Source organism: Amblyomma americanum, chromosome 9 (assembly GCF_052857255.1).
Source record: "Amblyomma americanum isolate KBUSLIRL-KWMA chromosome 9, ASM5285725v1, whole genome shotgun sequence".
NCBI lineage: Eukaryota > Metazoa > Arthropoda > Arachnida > Ixodida > Ixodidae > Amblyomma > Amblyomma americanum.
In genome coordinates, this window is record NC_135505.1 from 23,165,058 (window position 1) to 23,177,585 (window position 12,528).

Consider the following 12,528-nt stretch of genomic DNA (forward strand, 5'->3'; position numbering starts at 1 on the left):
GCGCCGCGACGAGGCAACACAAAGCGGACGTCCGACAAATGAACCGTGACCGCAGCGCTGCGGCCGAACACTGCGAGGCATGCGACCACCGAATGGACGTTGACGGCACTAATGTACTGGAAACCGAAGCTAACCCGCACAGGAGGCTTCTACTTGAGTCGTGGCACATCCAACAGACAGGGAAGAATGTTAATCGCTCCCTGGGGACACTTCCCGCTTCTTACATCCATGGTTTGCAGCCACTGACCCGGATGTCTTCAACGCGAGGGCTTAAAAAGCCGAGGTTCGAACCACCCGAGTGTTTGTCGACAGCCCGGCGCCGAGATGCGGCGATTTCCCTGTTAATCCCCGTCAGCAGGAAGCGTGCATGGCGAGGCAAGCGGGCGTAGACCGGCGAAGGCAAAGACCGAGCCAGAGGAAAGGAGCCAAGACGTTTTCCCGAAACCGCCCGCCCCCCTTCGCCCGTCTAAGGAAACCACCGCAGTGATAGCGTAGCATAGCGCATGGTCAGCGCGGACGCGGCAATCAGACGCCGCGTCTAAGCCGCGACGGCGTCGAAGTCAGAGGATGGGGCATACCAACGGGTCCCGAGAAGCGGGCCTGCTTAACGAAACGCTGAAGCGTGTTCAGAGGCAGCAACGACAGGCTGGCGCCTCTTTCCAGATTTTGCGGCGACGCCTGTCAACAGTCGTCCCGAAGACGAGTAGTCTACTACTCGCAGCGGCAGCGATCGGTTGAATATCGGTAATTGGCGTAAAGCTGGGAGCCGCATGGGAATGTTTTGATGTATTTTCATATGTTTCTCTTTTTACTTTTTAAGGGAGAGAGTTTGAGTAATACTGTGGAAGAATGGGGCGTGGCACGTAAGCCTGTTGGCCCAAGCATTTCGAGGGTTCATACCCGGAATTACATTTTCTTATAGCAATTTAGATGTGCTGTGTATTTCAGGGAGAGGGTTATGTCACACCAAAAAATAATTGTGGAATCTCCTTCATCACGCTTTTCCATAAGCCGTATAATATTTCCATGCGTTTTGGTTTATGGTTTATCGTCCCAAAGCGACTATGGCTATGAGGAACGCCGTAGTGAAAGACTCCGGAAATTTCGACCAGCTGAGGTTCTTTAACATGCACTGAAATCGAACAGTACACGGACCACTAGCATTTCGCCTACATCAAAATCCAAGCGCTCCATAACGATCGCAAAGTACAACATTGATGACTTGACTACACAACTCCTCATTGCGGCAGCACTATGAGCAGTACTTTTGAACAAAGAAAAGAAATCGCGCTGAAATTAAGAAATTTGGGGAACACTTAGCTCCGCCTTGTTAGTATGATGCTATAGCATTAACAGGTCATTTCTGCGGCTTGGTGTCCTCTGCATATTTTGTACTCGAAATTTCAGGCTCTTTCGCATGGTCTCATGACGTAACATTTAGCCCGGCGAGCAATGAGCACTCGACCGTATAACCAGCCAACAGCCACCCGCTAGTGCACCTCCCATCTCGGACATGTGACGGCGCTTGGTCATGTCACCAGGTATCGTAATCTAGTATCTTAACCCCGCTCAGCCACAGCGTTTAATGCGGGATGCATGAGGCGTTTTTACGGCGTGAGGCCGGCGATTTTCAGCCGATGGTGAGCGCCGCCACCAATGTGGACCTACCAGATAATTTTCGCACGTCGTCCGACGACGGTTGATGAGGCGGCGGCTGACGCGAGCGAATAGGAGCGCAGAAAGCCCGCTCTTTTCCGATATGACTGCTTGCGCACGTCGCCGTCGACGAGGCCGCCATGGCCGACGAGCACGTGGCGACTTGGGGGGCGGGCATGGAAACGTGACTGTCTTGAAGATTAACGATTCATCAAGCATAGCATGCCTTTTTTTTTATGGGGACATGAATTACTGTCGTATGAAAATGGGCGCGCGCGTTTCCTCAAGGCCGGTGGAAGAAGACCAGGCGCGCAAAAAGCCTGTGTTGTCTCGAGCGTGTGGTTCTCGATATCTGGACATGTTCATGCGGAGTAATGTGATGAAAAAAAAAATCCGAGGGATCTGGTTGCATGTTACATTCTCGAATTTCCTGTTTACATTATCCCTACGTCATAAGACAGGACGGTGATCAGCCATGGAACTTAAAAGCTTCACATCCTGAGCCGGCCCTCGCCCTCCTAACCAAGCCAAACTTGCGACAAGCCAAGTGGGAGCTCCGCGTTTTTGCGCCACTGCATGCAATGGACTCTACCGTGGCGCGCGCGCGCACACCCACACACTCAGCCCAACACACACACACACACACATGCAGAAAAAGGCAGTGAACTAGGGCGCCAGAAAGTCACGTGCATGCAGGTACAATTCCTATACAAGCGCATCCCGAAAATGGTTACACGTTTAAATGGTATTATTCAATAATTTGTACGCTGAGCAACCTGTCACCATACTTGTGTATAAATGCCGGAACCACATGTTGTGTGCAAGCAGCCTAGGTAAAATGATCAGTGCCGTTCGTAAGTAGAAGGCAGCATATTTTCATTTTTGCGAAAGCATAGCAGCTCATAAGGAGGAAAATCAGGCGTTGTCCTCCCCAGAGGTTTGGAAAAACCACGTGACCTAATCAGAAAAAGAAAAATTAAGTTTCGTAAATAAAATATTTTCCGAAGTGGGTTCCGCACCCACGAAGGGAACCCGCCGCATTGGCTCAGTGGATAGGGCGCGATGTCAGTGCACGCTAAACATCCCCAGGTGGTCTAAATTATTCCAGAACCCTCCACTACGGCAACTTTTTGTTCTTTTTTTTTCATCCCTCCATTTTTCCTTTACGGCGCGGCTCAGGTGTCAGCCGATATGAAAGACAGATACTGCGCCATTTCCTTTCTCAAAAAACCAATTTTCAATTTTTACTTTCAAGGTTAGTTTGTTGTTTTGTTTTTTTTGGGGGGGAAAGGAAAATGGCGCAGTATCGGTCTCATATATCGTTGGACACCTGAACCGCGCCGTAAGGGAAGGGATAAAGGAGGGAGTGAAAGAAGAAAGGAAGAATAGGTGCCGTAGTGGAGGGCTCCGGAATAATTTCGACCACCTGGGGATCTTTAACGTGCACTGACATCGCACAGCACACGGGCCCCTTTGCGTTTTTCCTCCATAAAAACGCAGCCGCCGCGGTCGTGTTCGAACCCGGGAACTCCGGATCAGTAGTCGAGCGCCCTAACCACTGAGCCACCGCGGCGGGTCGAAGGTTAGTTTCTAAAATTGGTTTTGAGGAAAGGAAATGGCGCAGTAACTGTCTCACATATATCGGTGGACGCTCGAACCACGCCGTGAGAGGACTGACCTCTGGCCCACTTAAAGGTCAAAACCGTAAACACCGCGAAATCGTTACGAGGTAGCATAGTGAAGCTTTCGCATCAAAAGTGAAGGAAAATAATGTTGCCGGCCGTGGCAATTGCTATCTAATATCTTAACCACCCGAGCTGCAGCCGACGGAGGAGAAAGGGAAATGATATCGAGGAGAAATATAAAGGGGAGCGATAGCAAGGAAGCACAGGATCGAGTATTCGGGTGTGGCTCAATCCTCGGTCCGCTTTCGAAGGGGGATGCCATTCACATACCTGGCTTAATATCTCATATGGGCCCTTGAGGCTTGGGTGTTACGCATATTTTTGAAAGTATGGCGGAGTGCTTGGCGTAACGCACTCTGGCACAGGTCAGCCCGGTATTGCACTGCCTCCGGGATTGGCCCGTGGCCTACGGGCTATTGCGCGCGCTTTTCTTCTGTCTCTTTACTCCCATCTTTCACCTCCTACTATCAGCACGCAGGCAGCTGGGCATGGCTCCGCATTGAGCCAGTAAGCAAGCCCGTGCTTTTCCTTTCGTCCTTCTGTCGACAACTCAACTCGAAAAAAGGAAGCACAGGGGCTCGAGCTGGGTTTGGGTATCGTCGCCTTCATCAACTTCCATTCGGGCGGCGTGAACTGATCAGCTTGGCTGGTCATTGCATTAGAGCAGCACGCCATCGCCGCAGCCGAACACCACGCTGCAAGCTTTCTCCTTCACAGCTCGTCAGTAGACTTAATTGTTGTCCGTAATTTTTTTCCCCGTTGCGAAAAAACTTGACAATTATGGTGAGTCAGGTTATAACTGCAACCTCTTTTGAAAAAATAAAAACACTGACGTGTAAACAAATGCGCAACACAAGGTTCTTACTGATGCTTATACGGCCGCTAGTTCTGTTCTGTCACCAGTCATCAGATTTTCTGTGCAGCAAAACACCATTTACCATGAAGGCACAGAGCGTCCCACGGGGAGAAGTTGGGTGCAGCGCTAAAAAAATTCTATTCCACGCATTATGCTCTGGACTCACTGAGTGATAGCTGGGCCTTGGCACAATTCTGGAACGTTTAGCCATATCTTGTGTGATGTGCATATATACCGCCAGTAGTTTTTGACAAATGGCCCCTCAAAGTCGGACAAAGACGGGGCGTGTACACCGCTTCAACCCCAACCCGACTTATTTCTTTTCTTGCACCGCAGTAAAGGAACAGACTAGGGGAGCCGCACAGTCAGCCTGTTTCGAACACGCTGGGTGGAAAAAAAAACAGAAACGCGAAGGGTGCCCCCCTCCCGAGGAGCTTGGCTTGAGGGGAGGACACACAAAGCGGACAATGGGCTAAGCTTACTAGCGTTTCTCTCTCAAACCGGGAGGAAGAATCTAAGAGAAGGAGGAGGAGCTCAACTTCATGCGGCCTGTGGTGGCGGCGTTGTGAACTAGGAGCGGATGAACCAGAATCCTGGCCATGCAAGTTGAGTCCATTATCGGAGGCGCACACAAAACGGCTAAAAAGGCTGACCAGTGGACTTCGGGTGCACCAGTGGGCCAGTAGGCTTCCAGCTAAAAAGGCTGACCAGTGCTGGTTTCCCTGGGGAATTATTCGCCTCTGTGCTAGAGGCCCTTGCCAGTGAAGCCAGGGGCTTACCTGAGCACTGCCGCAGGGAAGAAGTGCAACGCAAGAGACCCACACTACCACCAGATCTCGCATCGCGTGAAAAAAGTGGCTCAGAAGGGCGACGTGCCAGTGGTCTTCACCGCATCCCAAAAACTGGCCGGCCTTGCAACAAAGTGCAGATAAAGCACAAGGAAGAATGGGGTATCAAGCATGCAGAAAGATTTGTCCCGTGCAAAAGGGGGGTTGTTTACCATATACCCATGTCCTGTGGCAAAAGCTACATCGGACAAACTGGACGTTGTATAAACGTCAAACTTCAGGAGCACCACGCAGGAGAAGCCGCATTGGCGGGGGGAGGGCATGTGGCCGACCATTGTCGCCACTTCCGTGGTTGCACTCCTCGGTTCCGCGATACCACAATCCTGAATAACTTCGGGTATAAACTATGAGTAGAAGTGTACGAGGCCTACAGTATCAAGAAAGAATCCGGCTCGGGTGTCAGAAAAACCTCGGTAAACCTGTCTGATAAAGAGTATTCATTTCTAGATTGCATGATGTCCCGTACACGCCTGCGCACAAGTGTTACGTGATGATCGTTTGTCATGTTACAATGTGATTACTATGATTGTATAAATGTGATGCACTGTTTTAATAAAACATTTGAAGTTCCGCGCTCGGTCCTGTTGGTTTCTTTCTCGTCCCTTGTCTTTTTTGCGCGGTTTCAATATGCATTCTACTTATAGTCACCAACTAGCCCGTCTTTCTCAATCATACAATGACAACCTCGACCACGACCCGAACCGCCTTCAAAACGACGCTACTACCGAGAAAAGTTTCGACGACATGCCCTATTCACGATTCACATACTCGACGAAGCCGGGACCCGACACCCAGGACGGCATACAACGCAAGACACACGACGGCTAGAAAGTTACCGCTTTAGTCGCCACCGGCGCCGATTATATGGTGATGAATGGAAGATTCGCCGCGCAATTGAGGTAAGTGACGATGGCCTGAGACGGCCCACAAATTAGCACCGCAGGGGGCCCCCTCATTACACCATCCGGGCGATGCACAGCGCGAGTGACTGTCAAAGGACATACCTATCCTGCGCCCTTTGTTGTGCTACCGCAATTCTCCCGCGAAGTGATACTCGGCATTAATTTTCTCAGTGAGCATCAGGCGGTGATCGACCTGCGTTACAAACTCGTTACGCTTTCGACGGACGAAGCCATCCCTTTGATGACAATCATGCAGCACCATGTTGCCCTGAGTGTCCTGGATGAACAAGTGAGCGTCACACACCGATCAAGCGTCATGGTTACAGTAGGTGCCACGGATGCCACAAAGATGGACGCTCTCATCGAGGGGAACACGGCGTTGCTTCTAGAGCGAGGAATCGTCACCGCAACAGGCATTGCACATTTCCGCAAATGACAAGCTGAAGTATTGCTGAAGAACTTCAGCGAACAATACCGGCACGTCAGCAAAGAAACGGCGATTGCTTTCTTTGATGAACTATCCGACATTCGCGACGTCTTCGCTCTCTTCGATCGAGGCCCGGAACATTCGCTTAACGGAGATCGCAAGCACGTTTTCGGCATAAATCCACCCAGCCCGGCCCTGCAACAAAACCAGATGCGCAATCTGCTTCGAAGCTACAGCGAGTACTTCACGTCATCGCCGAAGGTCCGACAAATTCCGTTTGCCAAGCATCGCATTATAACCATCCAGCACGCCCGACCTATCCGCCAGAGCCATTAGCGTGTATCGCCGGATGGAAGACAAGCTATCCGGAACCAAGTGGAATAAATGCTTCGCGACGACGTCATTCAGTAATCGAAGAGTCTCTAGGGGGCATCGGTTGTTTTATTGAAGAAGGACGGCGCACTTCGATTCTTTGTCGATTACCGCCGCTTAAACAACATGACGAAGAAGGACGTCTACCCCCTCCCCCGCATCGACGGCACACTGGATGGGCTCTGCAACGCCAAGTATTTCTAATCGATGGACCTCCAGAGCGGCCGGCTACTGGCAAACTGAAGTTGATGTAAGGGATCGCGAGAAAACGGCATTCAACACTCCGGATGGTCTCTTGGAGTTCAAGCTGATGCCAATTCCTGTCTGTTCCGCAGCAACGACGTTTTTTCGAATAATGCATATTGTGCTGGAAGGCCTCCAGCGGAAAATTTGTCTGGTATATTTAGATGACGTCGTTGTCTTTGCCTCCGAATTCGAAGACAATCGAGAAAGCCTTCGAACAGTACTAGATCCCGTCCAGTCCTCCGTCCTAACCTTGAAAGCAGAGGAGTGCCCCTTTACCTACGAAGAGCTGCTGTTCCTAGGCCACATCGTTAGCAAGGAGGAAGTACGCCCAGACCCGCGGAAAACAGCTGTTATTGAACAGTTTCCACCACCGGCCGATAAGAAAGCAGTGCGCAGAATCCTAGGACTCTGCGCACATTACCGACGATTTGTGAAAAGCTTTTCGTGCATCCCCGACCCCCTGACTCAAATGACGAAGGCAGACGTTCCATTTAAATGGGAAGCGCCGCAAGCAAAAGCCTTCAAGGAACTTCCGCGTCATTCACAGTCCCCACTAATCCCGGCGCATTTTGATTAAACACCGAAAGTAAACTTCATACCAACGCAAGCAGTGTAGGCCTAGGCGCCGTCCTCGTTCAGAAAAGCGACAGACTGGCGCAGGTAATCGCATACGCTAGCCGTTTCCTTTCCAAGACCGAGGCTGTATTCGGCAACTGAGGAGTGTCTTGCCATCATCTGGGCTACGTCGAAATTCCGCCCCTGCCTGTACGGACGACCGTTCAAGGTGGTGAGCGGTCACTACGCACTGTGCTGGCTTGACAGTTTGAAAGACCGCTCCGGCCGCCTCGCTCGATGGAGTCTGCGCCTCCGGGATTTTGACGTCACCGTCATTTACAAGTCCGGGCGCAAGCACTCTGACGCCGATTGCCGGTCACAAGCCCCACTAGATGCGCCGCCACCGGACAACGATGAGGACGCCTTCCTGGGACCTATCAGCTCCAGCTCTTTTTGCACAGCAGCAACGCTCGGACCCCGACCTAAAGCTGGGAAGTTTTAGGTGCTTGGAAGACACGAATACTTGGAAGAAACGGTTTCTTCAACTACCCCCGCCCCTCGTTCAAACGAATACTCTCTTCTGTGGACAGGGTGATCTCTTCGTGATCAAAACAGCCTACCTACTTATTGTACCTGCAAGTCTGCGCGAAGTTCTACGGGCTTCACACGACAAGCCGACAGCTGGAAATATCGGTTTTTTCCGCACTCTCCGCCGCATTCGAGAAAATTAATTTAATACTGCCCCCAACTCTCTGCCGATGTCGCATATTATGTGAAAACCTGCCGCAATTGTCAGCGGCGAAAGACCCCTCCCACCCTACCAGCGGGATTTATGAACGCCATTGAACCCCTCTCAAGGCCCTCTCAGCAGATCGGCATGGACTTGCTTGGCCCTTTTTTCGAAGTAAACGTCTGGAAATAAGCGGGTCATAGCGACCGACTACCTGTCCCGCTACACAGAGGCAAAAGCCCTACCGAACGAAGCAGCAGCAGAAGTCACCAAAATATTTATAGAGTGCATTGTTCTGCGACATGGCGCTCCCGATCATCGGAGGACATCTACATACCATCCGCAGACCAACGGACAGCTTGAGCGCCTGAACAAAGCCATCGCAGATATGCTCGCCATGTATGTCGATGTCGAACACAAGACCTGGGACGTTATCCTGCCTTACGTCGTCGCCTGCAACACCGCAGTGCAGAAGACCACCCAGATGATGCCTTATAGGCTCGTCCGTGGCAGGGAGGCCACGACCACGTAAGACGCCATGCTGCCCAACGTTACCGAAGAAGAGAACGTCGACGTCGCCGCCATCCTTCAACGCACAGGTTGAGCCCGAAGACTTGCCCGATTATGAATCAAAGACCAGCAGCGCACTGACATCAGACGCTACAACCTACGGGGACGCAACGCGGAATTCAAGGCAGGATAACGAGTATGAGTTTGGGCGTCCATTCGCCGCCGTGGATTGAGTTGAAAGCTTTTGCGGCGCTATTTCGGGCCGTACAAGCTTCTTCGTCGGCTAGATGAACTGATTATGAAATCGTTCGTGACTTAATGACTGCATCCTAGCGACGCCGCGTACGACCAGAGGTTTTCCATGTCGTCCGTCTAAAGCCCTAATATACAGGCTTAAAGACGCTGTGTTTCTATACTAGGTGTTTATTTTCTCATGATCTGCTTTATTTGCTTCTAGTCTAGCGGTCATGGATCTCCCCGGCCGAACACTCGGACCGAAAGAATGGAGTAGGCGACAGGTGTACCCACACAGACGCACATTAAATACATCCTACGTGACACACACATTAGCACACAAAACTAACAAGCTAACCCAAAACACAAAGACTATAAATACACACGACCCGGGAACACTGCTACCAGCGTCTACTAGCAACGTTCTACTGTTAGCGGTCGGCGTTCGTGCTCACGGTTGGTTCGGTGCGGCTGCAGAGTTGTATGGGTCCAGTAGCCGGCGTCGAGATGGCGGTCGACGTGCTGCGGCTGGCGTCGTTGGCGGCTTCACTGGATGCGTCGTACAAGCTTCCGGTCCAAGCGCCCGTGGAGGTGTTGCTGGCGTTGCTGGTGCTGGGGGCACCACCCGGATGGGTGGAAACAGCGCTGGAGACACCCCTGGCCGTAGCAGGAGGTAGCGTCCTCAGTTAACTCCCCGGAACGGGCTCAGGAACATCAGGAAGTCCACGATGCGAGAACGCAGAACGGGAGCTCACCGAAGCAGTAGCCGGTGTCTCTCTTGCAGCCGAAGCCTCCCTCACCCGCCGGAGCCTCCGCGTCTTTATTCTTCCCCCCCGTGCCTCGCTCTCCTTCGCCCCTTTATAGCCTTGGCGTTAGTCCACGTAAGCCTTGTCGTCTTCTTTTCTTCTCTTCTCCACCAGTCAACTCTCTCCACCTCAACGAATGCTTCTCCTTCATCTTTAGTATTTGGTTAATCCACGTCATCCTTGCCGCCAAACTCTTCGTCTTCTTCACACCTCTTACCTTTATAATTTTTTTAAAAATCCCTATTATAAGTGACAAGGGCCCCCTCACTCAAGAGTTTTTTCATGAAAAACTGCTCACGTCATCTTCATCTTCAAGCCATCCAGCCAACCGACTATCTTCTGTGGCGATTCTGGACCCAGCACACAACACATCGCAGATGTCCAGCTCGCACCAAAAGCACACCACGAACATAGCACACCAAACTGCATTTTCGGAACATTAACACACCACTGCCGTTGTCCGTACGGTGTCCTTCATAAATATGTTGATGTCCAGATCACACTCCCTTGTATAATCATAAACATTAACAACAGCAACACCCACAACAAGATAAATCCCAGAGGTACATTAGCACAGCAACAACAAGATACATCCCAGAGATACCTAGAGCTTTTCATTTGGCTCTACTCATGAAGTATGCCCCAACGTTATCTCTGCCTTTAATATATTCCACCTGAAATTAGTACTCTCGTAAAGCCAAACTCCATCTCATGACTTTGCTATTGTTGATTTTGGTCTTGGTCAAGTATTCAAGTGGCAGATGATCAATTTGAATTCTGAAATGTCTCCCAGAAAGATAAGTGTGGAATTTCTTTACTGCCCACACCACCGCCAAACATTCCTTCTCAACAGTGAAGTAGTTGCGTTCCTTAGCCGTTTCTTACATTAAAAAAATACCGGATGTAGCACGCGATTCTCTTCTTGCGAGAGTACGGCTTCTAAATCTCGGTCTGAGGCATCAGTGTGAAGCACAAACTCTTTATGCAGATTCGGGGCAAGCAGAACGGGCTGTTTAGCTATATGCCATTTTTAACATCACGAATGCATTTTCATGTTCAGCAGTCCAATTCAGCTTATTACTTGCCCCCTTCTTAGTGAGTTCGACAAGCGGATTGGCTATGTGGGCATAAGCGGGAACAAATCCCTGTAGTATCCCGTTAAACACAAGAACAACTGTACCTCTTTCTTGGTCGTCGGTGTCTGGGCCTGCTGTATTTTGCCCAAGATGTCGTCTTTCGTCGCGATGCGGCCTATCCCCAGCTTGTGTCCGAGAAAAGAAATGGCTTCAAAGCCTTCCTCACATTTTGCCGGTTTTATGGTCAACCTGGCATGCTGAATTCTGTCAAAGTTTTCCAGCGTAATTACATGCTCTTCCCAAGTGTCCGTTGCCACAAGGATGTCATTAATATAGTGTTCTACATTTTCGAGCCATCCAAAACCTTCCTCATCAGCAACGTGGATATTTCAGATGCTGTCTTCAAACCGAAAGGCATGAATTTAAACTTGAATAAACCCACCGAGCACGAAAAGGTGGTCTTCTTTTTAGACAAATCTTCCATGGGTATTTGCCAATACCCTTTAGCTAAGTCAAATTTAGAAAAAAAAAGACCTTTTGTGAGCCACCTTAGCGAACACCACGTCCGTTCTTGGTGTGGGTTCGGCATCGGGTACTATGATGTCATTTAGCCAACGAAAATCTACACACAGTCGGTTAGTACCATCGGGTTTTGAAGCGAAAAGCTTCACTATGCTAGTCAACACCGCGCTTCGCGCGAGCCGGCGTATTTCGGAGCACGAGTGACGTCACGCACGGCGCAGGTGGCCTCCCCTGACTCCGTCGCCTGACCTTTCGTTTCTCTCTCTCTCTCGCTCCCTAGCCACTACTGCGCATGCGCCACTTGTAGCACCGAGCCACTGGTGTTCCGCCGCTGCGCAGCGCCGCGCCTTTGCTCGAAAATCCAACTTTCAGTTTTCTCTTTCTTCTTTCCCTCCCTCCTTTACCCCTTCCTTTACGGCGCGGTTCGGGTGTCAACCGAGATATGTGATGCTGTTCCATTTCCTTTCCTCAAAAACCAAACAAAATAAGTGAGCCAACGGCGTTCATAAAGTTCATTGGCTTATCCACATTAATTTTTTTGGCAACCACGAGAGGCGCATTGAAGTTGACCACGACCTCTCAATCACACCAAGCTCCAACATATCCCGCACCTCATCTTCAATTCATTCTTGTACTACTAAAGTTAGTGGGTATTGCTTCACGCTGATTGGTATATCTGTAGAGAGATCTAGCTTGCAACATATGACGTCCGTTTTGCCCGGCACATTCGAAAACACATCCCCTTTGCTTTGGAGTAGGACCTTTATCTGTGATCTTCGGTCTTCATTCAATTGGGGTTTATTAGCGCCCTATCCCATCCTACACTTTTCTTCCCACTGCACGTGGGCACCTCGGCAACATCATCTGTCTCCTTGGCTACAAACGAGCGTACTACCTTGGGGGCGCACTGTATGGGAACTCTTTCATCGTACTTTTTCAACATGTTTTCATGGAAAACCTTCTTGGTGTTATTTATCAATAACTCATAATCCATGTCATTCTTCTTCTGCGTCACAAGGTAAGGGCCCTCCCACTGCATCAGTAAATTATTATGCTCCGTGGGTAGCAGGATAAGGAACCTGTCCCCCGGATTCAGACTTCGC